Consider the following 19165-nt stretch of genomic DNA (forward strand, 5'->3'; position numbering starts at 1 on the left):
ACATAAAAAAATTCAGCAATGTTAATATAATTTTTAGCAACGGCAAGAGTCAATTGAAGTTGATGAGCAAAACAATGGACATAAAATGCTGACTTATTCTCTTTCAAAAATTAAAGTTTTGAGGCCATTGATATCACATTGCATATTACTAGCCCCGTTATAACCTTGCTCATGTAGTTTCGATAAACTCAAATTATGTTCACAAAGTAAACATTCAATAGCATATTTGAGTGACAAAACAGTGGTACTTGCTACATGTACAATTCCAAGGAACCACTCTATAATAATTCCTTTTTTTTTTTCACAAAACGAAGAACGAGGTCCATTTTCTCTTTCACTGAGATATCACGTGACTCATCAACTAATATTGAAAAGAACCCATTGTCAAGATCCTTGATGATGGCTTTAGATGTTTCACGTGCAACTGCATTCACAATGTCTTTTGAATTTCATGGTGGGTAAGCTTGCAATTTTTCGAAACTTTTTGCAACACTTCATTGATAGATTCATTGTGATCCTCCAAAAATTGTAGAAGCTCAAGGAAATTTCCTTTATCACTTGAACCTTGAGATTCATTGTAACCACGAAAAGCTAATCCCTAGCATAAAAAGAATTTTATGCAATCAACTATTGCATTTAATTGAACCCGATATTCAATTTTATCTTGATTTGATTGCTTAACCAAAACACTTTGAATGTGTTGTTTTTCCTTCATTAGATCTTCACTCTTCTTGACAGCTTGGTTATGAGCACGATTAACTCCTCCAACATGGGAATATAACTTCTCTTTCTAATTCCAAAGTTTGAATCCCTTTGTTACAAAAGTCTTACCTCTTCCTTACTTAACAATATCTTGCCCAAATAGGTAGCAATATAAACAAAATACTGCATCCTTGTCTATACTATATTTCAACCACTTTCTATTTACATACCATTCGGATGTGAATCGACGGGGCTTTCCAAAAAAATCTGTTAGAGAGTAATCATGGTTTTTGAAAACAGGTTGACAAGGGTCATTTTGTAAATAATATCTTCTTATTTCATCATAATTATTAGGATGATAAGATGATATCTTTTCTCGTAGCCCAAGATTTGAAGGAAGATTTTCTAAGTTAAAGTCAACACGAATTCGCTTAGAAGATGAAGATGAATCTTGCACAGAAGATGAATTTTGGGTACGTGGTTTTCTTATCAAATATTTGTCTACAATTCTAGCAAAAGAACAAAAAATAAACTATAAGTTCATTTGAAATATTAATAAAATTATTAATTATTGTTGTTTAGTTGTTTCATTAATTTGGTTGTCTTTTATAAACTATAATTTGTTGTATTGTTATTTCATTAATTATAAAATTATTAATTGTTGGTAAGCCTAACATAATTTAATTTTTTTTGTCTTTTATAATGTATTGGTTAATTAAATTATTAATTATTGTTGTTTAGTTGCTTCATTATTTTTTTTTTTACTAATTATTAGCAGTCTAGCACACACCCCACTATGCATTAGCACACACTAGCACACACTCCATGTGCACACACCCCTACCTCTGCATGCCTTTACTTCCCCAATTCAAATATCTCACCTCACACAGCCCCATGGCCCCATCCACCCCCACTCAACAGACAAGAGTCACAAGAGGGGCCAATCAGATAAATTCACAAATCACAATACACTAAAAGACAAACTCACCAACACCAACTGACCAACACACCAATGGATCAAGTCAAAACAAACATGGGAAATAATTATAAAGTTAAGTTATAAAGTAAAGTTGAAGCCAATTATAGTTCAAAGATAAAGATAAAGAATCAAATAAAGAGAGAAAGAGTCTCATTTCAGTAACTCTGTTCAAAGAGAAAAAGCTCTCGCTCTTAGACCACAGTCCACACTCCACAACAAAACCCAAAGATTAAGAGAGAAAAAGAGTGAGAAGTAAAGTGTAAAGAACTTAAATACCTTCAGGGAGGCATGAGGGTCGGTGTCGCAGGCCGTGGCAGCATGTCGAGGCAAGGTAGGACTCGAGGCCAAGCGTCGCAAGCTTTGATCCGATCAGACTGATCTCCGATCTCAGATGCCCGATGTGCTTTGTTGCTCAAGTTTAAGGCCCGATGCGGTGACCGATGTGCTATGTTGCTTGAGTTTCAGGTGGAGCCGCCGTTGCCACGTCGTGCCGATGTGCTTGATGATGAGGTTTCAGGCAGAGGCATTGTCGTTGATGAGGTTTTTTTCTTTAGGTTAGGTTTCTAATTTTAGTTTTTGCTTTACCATTTGATGAATGATGAATCAGCAGACACGTATTAGGTTTTGGTTGGTTGGTTTTTTTTTTTTTTTTTGAGAATCCGTTTGGGTTGGGCCAGTTAGGTATTTAGTTAATAATTATTTTGATTTAAAAATCTAGTTGGGGTTGGTTTTTTTTAGGATTGATGTTGGGCTTTTTTCCCTGAGTGGGCTTGCTTTGTTACAATTTTTCTTTTTTCCCAGATTCTCTATTACATTTTTTTTTTAAAGATTTTAGTTCAAAAATTTTTTGGCATAAAAAATTTTGAGGGTGTTCCTAATTTTTTTTTTTAAGGGTAGATAAATAAAAAAATTTAAATTATTATATATATATATATATATATATATATATATTTTTTTTCAAGTTAGGGTGGTCCTAGGACCACCCTGGTCTGAACGTGGCACCGCCACTACTGACACGGCACGGAAACACTAAAGTTTCATGCCGGTGTAAATACTGGTCATACTGGACCCATTTCAGCCGTACCGAGATAAATATCGAATTTCGGCCGATTAATAAATACTGGACAGTTTCGAACTTACACACAAAAACATCTATTTCTCTCTCCTAACGCCAAACTAAGCTGTGTCTTTTCATCTCTTTTTCTTACTCACACTGGCAGTGGGCGATGGTGTGTTGAGAAACAGGGCTGAGAGAGAGAGGTGAAAGTGAAACCATGGAACCAAGAGAGATAACAAGATAAATCTGTAAATGTGTGAACTGAAAAGAGTCAAAAGGGACTCAAAAAATTTTTTTGAAAGTATGAGAGATAAGGAGTGTGAATTGTAAAGTAGTAATTTCAATCCAAAATACGTGTGAAGTAGACTGAAAAACAAAGGACATATTGGAACTTGGACATATTGGAACTTGGAGTGATAGGCTATTAGGCATAGGGAGTAGTGGTTGAGTGAATAAAGAAAAGAAAAACAATAAATAATATTTAAATGTTTTTGTTGTGAGTAACTTTTATTTAAACATTATACACAATAAAGCATTGTTAAAGAATCATGTACAATGATTACTAAAATAATATATTAATCTTATAAAAGTTTCTCCCTAAAGAAAATCTTTTAAAAATATTGATTTTATATATCAATGAAAATAATTGTTGTTAATATATATATATATATATATATATATATATTTAATTGTTATACCCACGCCATGTCGTACTTTTATTTTTTTAAAATTGCCGTACCTCGTATCTGTACGCATGTCATATTTGTACTCATGTTTGTGTCGGTGCAACTTAGAGTAAGAGTTGTACTGACATTTTTGGGTACCATTTCTTTTGTTAAACGGAAACCCTGCTTTGCAATACCAATGGGCGACTTCAGCATCAGAGGTCTGGGCCGTGTGGAAACGACATTCTTTCATGCAGGAGTAGGGCTGGTTCACTTGACTTTATGACTAACTTAGTGGCTTTTGCTGCTGTGGCAGAATTTGGACAATAGCAGTGAAGAAACTGAACCCAATGGTCCTCAGATGCTTGTAGAAACCAAGGGATTTGTAAGCCCAATTCAAAAACCGTTCTTTCTTTGCTCAGAAATTACACTTAATAATTCCAAATTCCTAAAATTCAAAATGGGACTGTCGCTCTCAAATAATGAATAAACTCTTGAACTTGTTGATTCCCTGACACCAACTCACTCACGGGTCATCTTTCATTTTTCACACAATCACTAGTGCCATTTTGGGCCACATCTCCTGTATTTAACCGAAACCGAAACTACCAAATCCCTAGCAATCAGACACAGTTGGATAGAAGTAAGGCAGCAGACTTGATTTGGTTTTGTCATCATCCCACTCCAACGCATCCCACCATTCTGATTCTCCTAGTATTTCTTTTATGGTACCTGTATTTTGGTTAGTAAGAGGCAATCTTTCTAGACAATTGCACAAAAACACTTCAACCTGCTCTAGACGTGGCCATCTCTCTGAGTCTCTGCAAAGAGTTCTTAAACTGGGAAGATCCTTCAACTCCAATATCCTTTGGTTTGGAACAACAGGATCTGGAGCCATATTTTTCACTGAATCATAATTAAAGAGCTCTTTTAAGTTGTAACTGTTGCTTACCTTAATTACTTCTACATTTGGCAGGTTCCGAATGAAGTCACCACAGGACAGAAGATATTTTATGTTAGAACAACGTCTCACTGCAATTAATTTTAGTCTAAGAAATCTCAGACCAAGTTTTCCAACTAGTCTTGAAATGCTTTCTAATTCATTTAGATCGTGGAGAGTAAGTTCCCCCAAATTTGGTAGTAGGTCAGACTGGGCAGCCAATCCTCCATCTCGCCATTAACTCTGACTGGGACATGTTGTAATGGTAAGCGACTTTAAACCACCAAAGCAGCCAACGTTACAGATGACTAAATCTTCAAGCATTTGTTTTAGTTGCGAACAACGACTTAAAACCAAAGAACTTGCCATACCCCATAATTGGCCAATGGATTCTTGTGAGAGATCAAGACCACCGATAGACAATCTTTTGTCATGTTTACCCCTAGGGGTAAGCTTTTGGGCCAATGCAAAAGTGAAATCTTGTTATTCTATTTATCCAGGAAAGATCATCAGAGCTTAGACATGGGATCTTCTTCAGTCTAATGGATAAAATAAGTAATCGATCAAGGTATCTGAGCTCTTCAAAAGTTGTCTCTCCTCCTTCCTCTTCCTTCACAAGGAAATTGTAGGCACTCTCTGTCATATCTAGAACCTCTAAACAAGACAACCTGGAAAAAAATACAGTTTGGATGGTTTTTTTAGGCTGTCAGTGTGGGATAAGTCCAGTTGCCTTAAATTGCTCAGTTTTTCCATTCCACTAGGCAATTCTTTGATACGAGTGGCACAAAGATTAAGCATTTGAAGTTTACTAAGCCCTCCCAATGGGGGTAGTTCTTCAAGAGAGAAGCAATTCCTTAAAATAAGAGCACGGAGGTCACCAAGTTGAAATAGAGAAAGAAGCAATGATCGGATGCAGGTTCCAGTAAGATTCAAGACCTTGAGTACTTCAAATCCTTGTAGGAACCTCTCAGGGACTGTGTCAAGGAGAAGATTGTGTTGTAGTAGTAGAGTTGAGGCCTTTGGACAATATTGTATCATGCAATTAGGTAGCCTTGTTATTTCATTATTCATGAAAGAAATTCTTTTAAGAGAATTTGAATTAGAAAACTCTCCAACTGAAATCTCACTCAAACCAATCCCCGAACGAACAAAGGATTTACATCCATCCTCAAAAGATGATGTAATCCATATAGCAACATCACGAACAACATCATGCATCTTTACACTATCCTTCAGGTCACCATCTTCCAACAAACAAGAGTCCTTTAGATTTTCAATGAAAGCTATTCCTCGATTGGCTAAATCTATATAATTTAGTTGTTCATCTATCAAACCCTCAGCCAGCCAGTGTTGCACTAGTTGACTTACTTCAATTGAGAAGTCCTCAGGAAACAAAGAGCAATATAGAAAACAAGATTTTATGCTGTTACCTTGTAATGAGTCGTAACTCCACTTCAAAGGCTTGTAGACCTCATCCTCCATCCCTCCTACAGAAGACACGGACCTTCGCAACTGCTTTAAGGCATCTTCCCACAGCTCGACCTTTGTCTTTCTTCTCATAGCAGCTCCCACTATGATGATGGCCAAAGGTAATCCGCAACATTCTCCAGCAATTGCTTCAGCAAATGGTTTGATTTCTTCCAAATGAGACACAACACCTACCTTTTGACTAAACAATTGCCAAGCTTCTTCATCATTTAAAACAACCATTTTGACTTCAATATCAGTCATCATTTTTCTACAAACTTCCATAAACCGAGTTGTCAATATAATTTTAGAACCTTTATGAACATCAGGCTATGGGACACCCAAATTGTCCAAATCAAGTTTCTGCCAAACATCATCTAGAATGAGTAGATATTTTTCCTCATTCATAAGTCTCTGATGAAGTCGAATAGCGATTCTCTCCACGCTTTCTTCCATTTTCAACTCCAAATTCAATCTGTTAGCTATTTGTGTTTGGACATTTATTATGTCCACATTCTTGGAAACGGTAGCCCAAATGACAATGCCAAAAGGCTGCGTTGAGGTGTTGTTGAGCTCATTGTTCAAGTTCTTTACCAGAGTAGCCTTGCCTATCCTCCCAGTCCCCAAATCCCAATCATCTGGGCCCTATCATCATCCAATAGACTCAGAACTTCGACTAAAGCTTTTGATGCTGTTTGATGATGCCAAAAAATCACCAGTAAACTGCAAGCACTTCCCCAAATCGAGGCAATACCTGCAAAAAAAAATAAAAGACCTAAAAGAGAGCACCGGTGTGGTGCCGGCCAAAAACCCTCCGAAGGTCAAGTTAGAATCTTTTTTTTTTTCACAACCCTAGAGTGCCAGAGTTGAGTCAATAATGCGTACCTTGATTTGTGAGAGTTTCGGTGTATTTATAATGATGTAGGGTTAGCGGTCACACCCCAATTACGAAGTCCTTTCCTTCTAGGATTAGAACTCTTTCCTTTCGAGTACCTTTTATCAAGGCGAAATGTGCGGTGCAAGAATTCCTCTTATGCACGTTTTGTGTGGAGAACAATGAAGGCCACATCAGCCCTAATTACATAGCGTGGACCTTATTTAAAACTTCTTGAAAATAATCCTGGAAGGTTGATCCCCATCATTTATCTATCCGTCCACTGTAGATCTTGGCCATGTTAAATATCGTCAACCTAAAGTAACCGTCCCTACCGAGGTTGGTCCGTCAAGATCACTTTTATTCTCATTCAGTACCCGACGGATACTGAATGTTGACACCGTTCAATATGTATCCATGCGGTATCAATCCGTCGACCTACCTCATTTCGACCCTACTCCGTCGTACGTTTTGAAGAAAGATCCCTCTCATATTTTTATCCTCTTCAGTTGCCCCCTCACTCCTTGAATCCGTCGCTAACGACTAGACGGATTCATGGAGTGGCAATCTTCCTTATGGCAACCTATTGAGACATGACGGCCCCGATTCATTTTCGACGAGGGACACGTGGCCTATATTTATGACGAAGGACATGTGGTCCTTACTGATTAGTTGTTCCCCTGAAACAAGGTGTCCCTTCATATTCCGTGCCATTCGTTCTATAAAAGCCTGCCTTTTCTTCCTTCATTCTCATCTTTATATAAAAAATTTGCAACCAAAGCGCCACCGTCACTTTCATTGTGCATTTGTGTTGTCCTGCCATTCTATCCGTCATTTCATTTTTGCTCGATCACGATCCGATATGTGCTTTGAACCCTTCTTCTCTTTTTCTTTTCTTTTTATATATATATTTTCTGTAGATCCGTCAAAGTCTTAGGTTTTACTATCATATATGTAGGTAATGTCTAGTGCGTCGAGTAATCAGTCGTTTGTCCGCGACGGGGCGGGCTACAATGATGGATTCCCATCAGGTCAAAGAGATCCTAACACTTCAAGTGAAGAAAGGAATCCGTCCGCTACCTCTCCTTCCCTAGATGATGAAAGTTTGGAGACGGATAGCTCAGAGTCGTCAAGCAACTTAGATGGTGTCGATTCCCCCGTTCAATCTGTGATCGATCCGGACAGTCTTAGGGAATTCGTCATGCTACCCTTATGGACGGTCAACGATTTTAGGTCCACAATCACAGAATCCCATTTCAAAACACTTAGGGCCAACTATCAAATTCCTGACAACGTCCGTCTCCGTCTTCCCCACAAGTCTGAGAAATGTTACTACAGGGGGGTCGACGGTGTTGGGATCTATGAGCAAGCACTGAAGGCAGGGCTCAGATTCCCGTTAAGTTCTCTCCACCGTCGATTACTTCAATATCTTGGCCTATCCGTCACACAGATCTCTCCAAACGCTTGGAGGGTTTTCATAGGCGTGGAGGTCCTATACGGGGCTATGTCCAACGGTGCACGAAGATTGACGGTGGAAGAATTCTTCCACTGTTACCGTCCAACGGAGATCATTAAGTCAAAAGGAATGTACAGTTTTATAGCTAGGAGCCCGTTGTTGAGGCTTGTCTATGATACACCCGACTCCAATAGGGACTGGAAGAGTAGATATTTTTTCTTGGAAGGGGACGAATGGATGTGTCGTCCAGGGGATGACACATTTATGCCCGCCGACACCACATGGGGCATAATGCCTCCATCGGGTATGCAATTGCTTTTAGCTCCCGTCCACTTAAATATTTGATTTTTTCTGTAAGTTAATCTAACCGTCTTTTTTGTAGCGCGGGACCGTCTGCAAGTTACTCTAGAGGAGTGGAGCTTCCTGGAGAAAATTTTCAACAAGACAAAGCTTGAGGAGAGGACGTGGGCATAGCTAGTCACACTCGACACACTCCATTGATACTGTGACGGGCCCCGAACCCACTTCTGCCGCCCGTCGCTACGACAGCAAAGTTCGCAAACGTAAGCCCGTCATAACCACTTTCCTTTTCTTTTTACTTATGCTTTTCTAACACTGCACATCCGTCTTCGATTTGCAGAAATGGACGCTACCAAGAGAAGAGCCTTCATCAAGCAACAAGCAGCGAAGAAGAAGCAAGAGGTCGGTCAAGCTAAGGGGACGGTTCCATCCATTCCGTCAAAATGGAATCAACCGGAGAAGATGGACCGTCTTCCAAAGAAGCAGAAGACCACCCCCGAGCCTGTCGTAGCGTTAAAGGCCGACAAACCACCCGTCAGGCATGGAAAGGGTAAGGGATTAATGAAAGGTCCAACTCATACCGGTGAGAAACCACCCATTCTACTTCGAGAAGACTCGGGATATGCCCTCGAAAAACTCTTGTCCATCATGACGACTGACGATTATGAGGACCTCGGCAACCACGCGACGGAGGCGATGGGAGAGACGAGCCTCTTTACTATTACACAAGTACTTTTTAACCCGTCCAAAAGCTTGAAGCGTCTATCATTTGTCGTTTACACAGTTGTATTTTGCTTTCAGGCCATGCTAATGATGAAGGGCCTGATGGGCCGTTGTCTTAATCATGAGACAACTATGGACCGTCTTAGGAAGAAGAACAAGATGATGTAGGACGAGTTCCACGATCTAAAGACCTGGAAAATCAACATGGAAAGAAAGCTCAAATGCTCGGAGACGGTTAGAGGTGAGCTGGAGAAGCATAATGAGCAGTTGACTCAAATTTCGAAAGACAAGGAGAAGGAGGTGACGGACGCCAAGTCTCAACTCCGTGATGCAAAAGAACTGGAGGTCCAGGAGTATCGAGACTCTGACCTTCTTTTGGCTGAGCTCGGGAGCTCCTTTGCTAACGGGTTCAACAACGCCCTCCGTTAGGTCAAGGCGACGTATCCCGATCTAGACGTGTCTCAGGTTTCTATCGACGCTCAAGGGCAAACACAAGCTCAATCCATCCATTCAGAGAGTACAGAGGATGTGTTTGCCGTCACTGTTCCTGCTGACGAAGGCCAGACTCTCCCTCCAGATCAACCAGAAGGCAATCAAAAAATTGAAAGTACTTCCCCCAAGCATCAGTAGCGAATTTTTTTTTTTTTTTTTTTTGAAGTATCACGGTCAAAACTTTAACCGTTGTAATTTATCTTGTTGAACCGTCGTATTTCAGTTGTGAACATTTTCTATTACGAGATTTCGCTTGCTTTTTATCCGTCGTGTATTTTTAATTTATTGCTCTATATAATAGTATACTCATGTCGCATGGGTCCGTCCAATTGTGACGTCAGCCCGTCTAACAATTTAACTTGTATGTTTTCCCTTTAGAGGTTATTCTGTCCATTTTATGGATCGTACACTGGAATAATGTAATAATCCTTGTAGGATGATCCGTCCAATGTGTGGACAATTCTCATCCATTTTGGATGATCCGTCCTTGTGGACTTTTGTTGAGTTTCGTCCACATGGGGACTTATATAGACCTGTCCACTTTGCGAACTTAGCGGAGATTCGCCCACTATGGGGACTTTAGTAGAGACCTGTCCACTTTGTGGACTTAGTGAGGATTCGTCCATTATGTGGACTTTGTGGAGACCCGTCCACTTTGTGGACTTTATGAGGATTCGTCCCTTATGTGGACTTTGTGGAGACCCGTCCACTTTGTGGACTTGATATGGATTCGTCCACTTTGTGGACTTAGTGGAGACCCGTCCATTTTGTGGACTTAGTGGAGATTCATCCGTTATGTGGACTTTAGACCCGTCCACTTTGTGGACCTGATATGGATTCGTTCACTTTGTGGACTTAGTAAATTTTGAGCACAATACATTTCACACGTTTTAAATAAAAACTCTTCTCATTATGACATACCGGTAGACCATATTGTTCATGGAAAATAAAAACTTTGGCTTTAATAAATAAAAACTATGACTGTTTTTTTTTTTAAATAAAAAATTAACTGGAAGCGAGGAGGTAGATGTTGTCTATGCCCCTTGACTACTGGTAGTATTTCTTTAGGTGCTCTGTGTTCCATGGATGGCTCAATTTTCTTCCGTCTAACGTCTCCAAGTAGTACGTTCCCTTCCTATGCCATGAAATGATTTTGTATAGTCCTTCCCAGTTAGGACCCAGTTTTCCTTGGAAGTCATCCTTTGTAGCGCCGAGTACTTTTCGTAAAACCAGATCTCCCACCTAGAAATCCCTGTGTTTGACCTTAGAGTTGTAATGTTTTGCCATCATGTCTTAGTATCGCGGTAGTCTTTGTGCAGCTGCTGCCCTGACTTCGTCTACAAGGTCGAGTTGTAAACGCAAAGCTTTGTCATTCTTGCTCTCATCGTAGCTTTCAACACGGTAGCTTGCTAATCCTACCTCTACCGGTATGAGGGCCTTAGTACCATACGCCAATCGAAACGATATCTCTCATGTTGGTGTTCTCACCGTTGTCCTATATGCCCATAAAACACTTGGTAGTTCATCCAGCCAGATGCCCTTTGCCCCCTCGAGCCGGGTCTTGATAATCTTTAACAAGGACCGATTCGTGACTTCAACTTGTCCGTTGGCCTGCGGGTGAGCGGGCGATGAGTAGTGATTTTTGATTCCAAGTTGAGAACAAAAATCTCGGAATGTGTCGTTGTCGAATTGTTTCCCGTTGTCTGAAACGAGCACCCTCGAAATTCCATATCTACAAATAATACTTCTCCATACAAAGCTATGGATGTTTTTCTCCGTGATAGTAGCCAGAGCTTCTGCTTCCACCCATTTGGTGAAGTAGTCAATGCCAACCACCAAGAACTTCAGCTGTCTCACCGCTGTTGGGAATGCACCCATGATATCTAACCCCCATTAAGTAAACGGCCATGGAGCTGCCATAGGGGTAAGTTCTTCCGTCGGTTATCTAATGAGATTGCCAAATCGTTGGCACTTGTCACAAGCTCTAACGTATGTATGGGCATCCTTTTGCATTGTTGGCCAGTAGTATCCTGCTCGGAGTAGCTTGTGCACTAGAGACCTTGATCTAGAATGGTTTCCACAAACTCCTTCATGGATCTCCCTCATCACGTAGTCTGCTTCTCCGCAGTCGATGCATCTTAGATATGGTCGGGAGAATCCTCTTTTGTATAGGATGTTTTTAATCACGACGAACCGGGCAGCTTTAACCTTTAACTTCTTTGCATCTTATTTGTTATCGGGCAGCTTGCCTTCTTTGAGGTACGCCATAATTGGAGCCGTCCAACCATCCTCATTGCTTTCCTCCTGCATGCTAATGTCATCTAATAACGATGAAAGCTGGACGAAGGACAATACCTGTTCAGGGACGACCATGGGTTCAGCCGAAGCGGCCTTTGCGAGTCGGTCCGCTTCTTGGTTCTCCTCTCTTGGGATTTGAATCATCGTGAGTTGGAGGTCCTTCATTCGACCCTTTACTTCCCCAAGGTTATTCATTAACCTGACTGGCCACGATTTGAGAATCGGAGTAGACGACCACCTTCTTAGCTCCTACCGCTATTGCAAGCTCCAGTCCCGCAATCAGGGTCTCGTATTCTGCTTCGTTGTTAGTAGTGGTGAAGTCCAGGCGGATCATGCATTCAATCTTGTCTCCTTCCGGGGTGTGGAGTACGACTTCAACACCCCCAGTGTGTTTATTGGAAGATCTGTCTATATGAATTCTCCATATAGGCGTCTCTTCTACCCCTTGCTCTTTTGCGGTAGTGAATTCGGCAACGAAGTCTGCCAATATCTATCCTTTCACTGCCGTCCATGGATGATATTGAATATCGAATTCACTTAGCTCGATCGTCCATAGAGCCTTCCATCCAGCAGTCTCTGGATTGCTCATTGCTCTCCGTAGGGGTTTCTCTGTCAAGACATTTATGGTGTGTGCTTGAAAATATGGCTTGAGCTTCCGAGCCACTGTCACAAGAGCAAATGCAAGTTTTTCCATCTGAGGATATCTTTCTTCTGCTCCTCTTAGTGCCCAGCTTATAAAGTACACGAGCTTTTGTACCTTCTTTTTTTATGAGAGTTGCGCTGACCGCGGCTGGGGAGACGGCAAGGCACAGGAACAATTCTTCCCTTGGCATAGATGGGCTAAGCAACGGCGGAGCGGAGAGATATATCTTTAACTCTTCAAATGCCTTTTGGCACTCGTCTGTCCATTCGAAAGATCTCCTCAATGTTCGGAAGAAAGGGAGGCACTTGTCCATCGCTCTTAATACCAACCTATTTAAGGCTGTTATCTTTCCGGTCAAGCTTTGTACTTCCTTTACCGTTTTTGGAGGAGACAGTTCCATAATCGCCTTCACTTTCTCTGGGTTGACTTCAATGCCCCTCTAGGATACCATAAATCCCAAAAAATTTCCTGCGGTTACTCCGAACGCGAATTTGCTCGGATTCAGCTTCATTTTGTACGTCCGAAGAGTATTGAAAGTCTCCTGGAGGTCCCTCAGATGGTCAGACACCTTTACGCTTTTTACCAACATATCGTCCACGTAAACCTGCACGTTTCTGCCAATTTGGTGTGCGAACATTTTATTCATCAATCTCTGATACGTGACTCCCACATTTTTAAGCCCGAAAGGCATTACCTTGTAGCAAAAAAGCCTCTGACTTGTCACAAATGAGGTTTTCTCCTGATCCGTCTTATCCAATTTGATTTGGTTTTAACCAGAGAAGGCATCCATGAAGCTCAAAAGTTCATGTCTTGCGGTGGAGTCTACCGGTGTGTCAATACATGGGAGCGGGTAACTATCCTTAGGGCAGGCCCTATTTAGATCTGTGAAGTCGACACACATTCTCCACTTCCCGTTGGCCTTTTTACCATTACCACATTTGCCAAGCAATCAGGGTAATACACCTCGCGTATGAAATTCGCTTCTTGCAGCTTCCGTACTTCCTCTGCTATGGGTCGGTCTCGTTCGGGGGCGAACACTCGTTTCTTCTATCGGACAGGGGAGAAAGAGAGCGATACATTCAAACTGTGAACCATGACTATTGGGTCTATCCCTGGCATATCCTCGTGGCTCCATGCAAAGACATCTTGGTTTTCTTTGAGGAATAATGTGAGTGCTTGTCGAACCGTGGGGTTGGCCAAGGTGCCGATTCTCGTGATTCAGTCAGGCCTAGAATCATCTAATTGTACTTCTTCTAATTCTTCCACCGGTTCTGCCACCGTTCTCTGTTCCTCAATGCTCATTGCTTGTAGGTGGTCATCCATTTCCATCATGGCGATGTAACACTCTCGTGCAGTCACTTGGTTTCCACGCAGCTCTCCAACTCCGTGTTCGGTCGGGAATTTGACCATTAGGTGGTACGTAGAGGTAACAGCCCTCCATGCATTGAGAGTTGGCCTTCCTAGGATGGCGTTATAAGCAGAAGAGCATTCGACCACCAGAAAGGCTACCTCCTTGGTTACTTGCTGTGGGTAATCCCCCACCGTCACAGATAGCGTGACGACACCCAAAGGGTAAACCCTTGTCCCTCCAAAGCCAACAAGGGGAGCATTTGTTGGGACCAGTCATTCTCTACCAATCCCCATTTGTTGGAATGCGGGGTAGTAAAGGATGTCTGTTGAGCTTCCGTTGTCCACCAAGACTCGATGTATGTTGTAGTCCCCTGCCCGTATGTTGACCACGAGCGCGTCTTCGTGTGGGTGATGAAGGCGTCGCGCATCTTCTTCCGAAAACCCGACGCTGGGGCTATCTCGTGTTGCTTTTAGTGAGGAACCTGCTGATTGGACGCTTTGAACCGTCCGCAAGTAGGTCTTTCTGGCTCTCCAACTCCGTGTTCGGTCGGGAATTTGACCAATAGGTAGTACATAGAGGTAACAGCCCTCCATGCATTGAGAGTTGGCCTTCCTAGGATGGCGTTATAAGCAGAAGAGCATTCGACCACCAGAAAGGCTACCTCCTTGGTTACTTGCTGTGGGTAATCCCCCACCGTCACAGATAGTGTGACGACACCCAAAGGGTAAACCCTTGTCCCTCCGAAGCCAACAAGGGGAGCATTTGTTGGGACCAGTCATTCTCTACCAATCCCCATTTGTTGGAACGCGGGGTAGTAAAGGATGTCTGCTAAGCTTCTATTGTCCACCAAGACTCGATGTATGTTGTAGTCCCCTGCCCGTATGCTGACCACGAGCGCGTTGTCGTGTGGGTGATGAAGGCGTCGCGCATCTTCTTCCGAAAACCCGATGCTAGGGCCCTCTGGAAAGCGAAACGGTCTCCACACGTGCAATTATTTACAAAACGTGTGGGGAAAATTCTCGTTGGATCAAAACCCTATTTTTCTCTTCGGATGCTGAAAAATAGAGTTTTAAGGGGCTATTGTGAGGAGTAAAAGGACCCAAGTGGGCATGTGGGCCTTTGGGCTCTAGCAAGGAGGGCCGATCTGTTCATAAGCTAGGAATTTGTTAGTACTATGAATCGGCCCATATGCCGAGGGTCCGAGGATACAGCCAAGGGTGAGTTCCTCCTCGGACCGTTCCAAGAGAACTCGGAGATTCACTACAAAGGTCAAGGCAGAATTCTGGAAAGACAGTTGGTTAAAAAATGGAGACCCTGAACTTTCTAGATGCATCAGTGTTAAAGAAAATATCAAGAGCAAAGGCTGCCACCTCCGCATTAAAGACTCTGCACCTACCTCCCTGGCCGCATTAATGGGGAAGTGACTCTTGAACAGTAGGGCTGAAACTTCTAGTCACTGTCCAAAAGGCATCAGGGAAGGAAGTATTTAAAGGGGGTGAAGGGCAAAGAGAGGGGGGGTCAGTAACTAAGAAAGAAATTAAGAATTGTAACCTTTAAGAAAGAAAGAGAAATAATACAGAAGTAGTCCTCGGCTCACGTCCGAGGAGGTCTATTTGCAATTATCATTTATTATTTACAAGTGTTTGTAACTTTTAGCCTGTTATCAAGTTCTCAGTACTTCTAATCTAGATTTCAAGCACACACTCTACAAATTTCATTGTTTAAGGCTCATTAGGCCTGAGCCCGTGATTGTCTTTGGGTCCAGGTGCAATCGTGCACTTACACACGCATGATTTCATTTTTATGTATAATTTAATAATATAAAATTTAAAATTTTAATTGATATATATATTGGTATAGCTATTGATAGCAAAACTTTGTTGGTTAAAAAAACATTTGCCGTCTATTTTGACTCTCAAGAAAGCATATTTGGGTGGTCTCACCCTCTTTCCTTAATGCTATTCCTATTTGTCAAATAACTCCAAAAGCAAGGACAGACCCAAGTGGGGGCCTAAAGGTGCCCGAGCCTCCCGGGCACAAAAAAAAAAATTGGTATGTATAAATTTCAAAAAAAAAAAAAAAAAAAGGGCTTGGGCCCCTCTTGATTTTTAGCTTGGGCCCCTTGGTTTTTAGCTCAGCCCCCCTCACCTTATCCATCCCTATCCTAGCCAGCTAGCCCAGAGGCAAGAGCCCATGAAAACCTTTAAAAAATGTATAAATAAATAAAAAATAAATAAATAAATAAAAACCGTAGTCAATCACTCCAAAACCAAATAGAAATATACACCCACGCGAAGGAAAAAAAGAAAAAAGAACAGAAAAGAAAGGGAGAGGCGAGAGACTAAGGTAATGTTTGGATAAAAATTATTGCATCCATGTTTTGATCAAGATGCGTTTCAACCTTCTTCTTTTTCCTGCTACACGTGTTTTAGCTTTAGGGAACAAAGTTACTGTTCACGTACTTTTTAGCCACTTTTTCATTAAAAATGGGTCCTACGGCACTATTTATACATTTAAAGATTATTTTGCTACAGTATTTTCAGTTTTCAGTTTTCAATTTTCAACTGTATCCAAACAGACTAAGAGAGTACGCCACTACGCCATGACCGTGTGATGCCGCCACCCATGCCGTGACGCTGCTGCCCACGCCCACACCCACGCCATGGTGCCGCTACCCAGTACCCGCGCCGCCATCAACTGTCGCATACCCAAACTAGAAACGCCCACACCAATGCCACCACTGCGCCATGCGAGACCCATCTTGCCGCCACCGCCTGTTGCTCGATTTTCCTAGCTCAGCTTCGTTGCTCCACTGCTCCAATCTTCACAATTCACAAATCACAGGTATTTAATTTATCATTTCCTTCAAAACCTAATATAATGTTTGTGAATCTCAAAATATAAAAATCTATGCTTGTGGACTTGTAGTGTTTGTGTTTTTACTGATAAGTGATGAACTGATGTTGGTGATTCCGTGATCATGAATTGAATCTGTGATTCTGTGTTTGTGGTGTTTGGCTTTGTGACTCTCTGTGACTATGTGTTTGTGACTCTCTCTCTTATATTATTAGATAAAAGTGATAGAGAGAGAGAGTAGAGTTTGTAGAGATTAGTCTGATTAGAGAATATTTTAGTTTAGTATTTTGTCTGTTTGTTCTTTGTTGATTTGTTGTTGGGCAACAACAGGGACAAGTGACAGGAAAAAAGAAGAAGGTAAAGTTAAGAAAAGTTTTTGTTAGTAGTGCAGAATAAATTTATAGTGTCAATAGTGGGATTGGGTCAGTGTTTGAGACTCTAAAATATGGAGAAAAGATAAAGACAAAGAGTTAAATAAAGGCAAAGACCAAAGACAAAAGAAAAAAACAAATCATATAAATTTAATATAGAAAATTGTCACACAAATTTAAGAAAATAATAGTGATTCACTTGCGCATATTGTTAACTCATAATACTAACTTAGATAAATTTATAAATTGAAAAGAAGTGAGAAATATATATGATTCTTATTTTAAATTAGTAACAACAATTGTAGATGATTTAGTTTGGATTCAATCGTAAATAATTTTGAAGATTTGAAAGAGCGTCGAGTTCCCTTTTTATAGATGATTGCATTAAGAAGCTATAGTGTTTTGTGTCTTTTGTTTTTGTTGGTAGATGATTGTATCTTAATATATTAAGAAACAATGATTTTTGGGTATTTGTCTTGGTCGATAGTTTATTAATACTGTATGGATGTGTATTTGCAAATTTTTTTCGCTTATCTCTGCCCCCTCCCCCCAGCTTGAAATCCTGAGTCCGTTCCTGTCCAAAAGTATGAATTTTTTTTTTAAAGGGTCGGTATGAAATGAGGTTTCAAAATTATATATTATACAATGCTCAAACCACGATGCTTTTAAAATGAAAAACTTTTTGGAAAAAAAAAAGCGCAAAAGTTTGGGTTTTCTCATCCTCCTGTCCTTAATGCAGTTATTTATTTTATTTTGCTTCAATTGTCCTTAATGGCTATTGGTCAAATAGATCCAATACAAAAGTATGAAATTATGCTACTTTCAATTGATAAATATTTATAGGAAAAAAGTTAATGATTGCCCGTAACGGCAATGGCGGAACTAGGGGAGCTTGGGTGGCCATGGTCCCCCTGAGTTTTGGAAAAATCCCTTAAAACTTGTACTAAAACAAAATTAAAAATTAGGAAGAATTTAATTGCCTACCCTTCTAAGATTTTTGAACAAAAAATACATACAACAATTTTAGTTCTAAAAACCCAGCTTTTTCTTGGTAGTTTGGCCCATGAGCATTTTTGCGGGAAAAAAAAAAAAAAAAAAAAAACTCAAATTAAATTGGACATGTATTCACATCCTAACGTGTCCAATGGAATAAACCACTAGACACAAGCTCTTCCGATTTAAGAAAACAATTATGGAGACTTTTCATTGATTGTGACCTTTTTCAAGAGAAGTAGCTAGTGATGAAGTTAAATTCGTCAGTTGCTAGGTTCGTCTGGACGGAGTATGACTAAATGAACCTTAATTCCAGCACAAGATTAGAAATAAGGTTTCTCTCGAAAAGGTCATCGACATGGAGCCAACTAGTGAGCCTTCAATGATGAAGTTAGGTATTTGGAGAGGAAATAACGCGGACTGAATGTATTATGATAAGTGTCCGTACCTTTGTTTAGGTTTTGAGGTGGTTTATATAGGTCTTTGCCTTCTTAACCATTGGGGGTTTTCAATGGTGGCTTAAATACCTCCTTGTAATGCTTCTGGTGCTTTAATGAGTTGATTTGCAGACCCTTCCGTCAGGCTTGCGTGTTAGCCTATGTGTAACAACTCATGTATTAAGTGCTCTTTTATGACACTTTGGTCGTCCAATGGCCTCTTTGGACGATGGGAATTTCTTGGTTCATCAGCTAGCATATTTACTATGTGTTTGTCAAACAGCAAAGCGTTTTCTTTTTCTTTTTCTCATAATTTTATTTCAAATAATATAATTTTTAAAAATTTTAAAAATTAATTTTTAGTTTTTGTCTTACATTACACAAATAAAAGTTATAAAAAATAAATAATTTATTATAAAAATGCTATAACGATAAAAATTTATGCAACTTTTGCCACAATTTACCATATGACGTATTATGAGTGGTAATACTGTGAACTTACCACTTTTTCTAAATTACTTACAACTCGTCATGTGGCAAGTTAAGGGAAAAATTGTGTAA

General features: G+C 40.6%; 1 pseudogene; it reads right to left on the bottom strand.

The window, feature by feature from the left end:
* Positions 1 to 4019: 4019 nt before the first annotated feature.
* LOC142639489 (disease resistance protein At4g27190-like) lies at positions 4020 to 7398 on the bottom strand (annotated as a pseudogene).
* Positions 7399 to 19165: the final 11767 nt, after the last annotated feature.

Source organism: Castanea sativa, chromosome 6 (genome assembly GCF_040712315.1).
Source record: "Castanea sativa cultivar Marrone di Chiusa Pesio chromosome 6, ASM4071231v1".
NCBI classification, from domain to species: domain Eukaryota; kingdom Viridiplantae; phylum Streptophyta; class Magnoliopsida; order Fagales; family Fagaceae; genus Castanea; species Castanea sativa.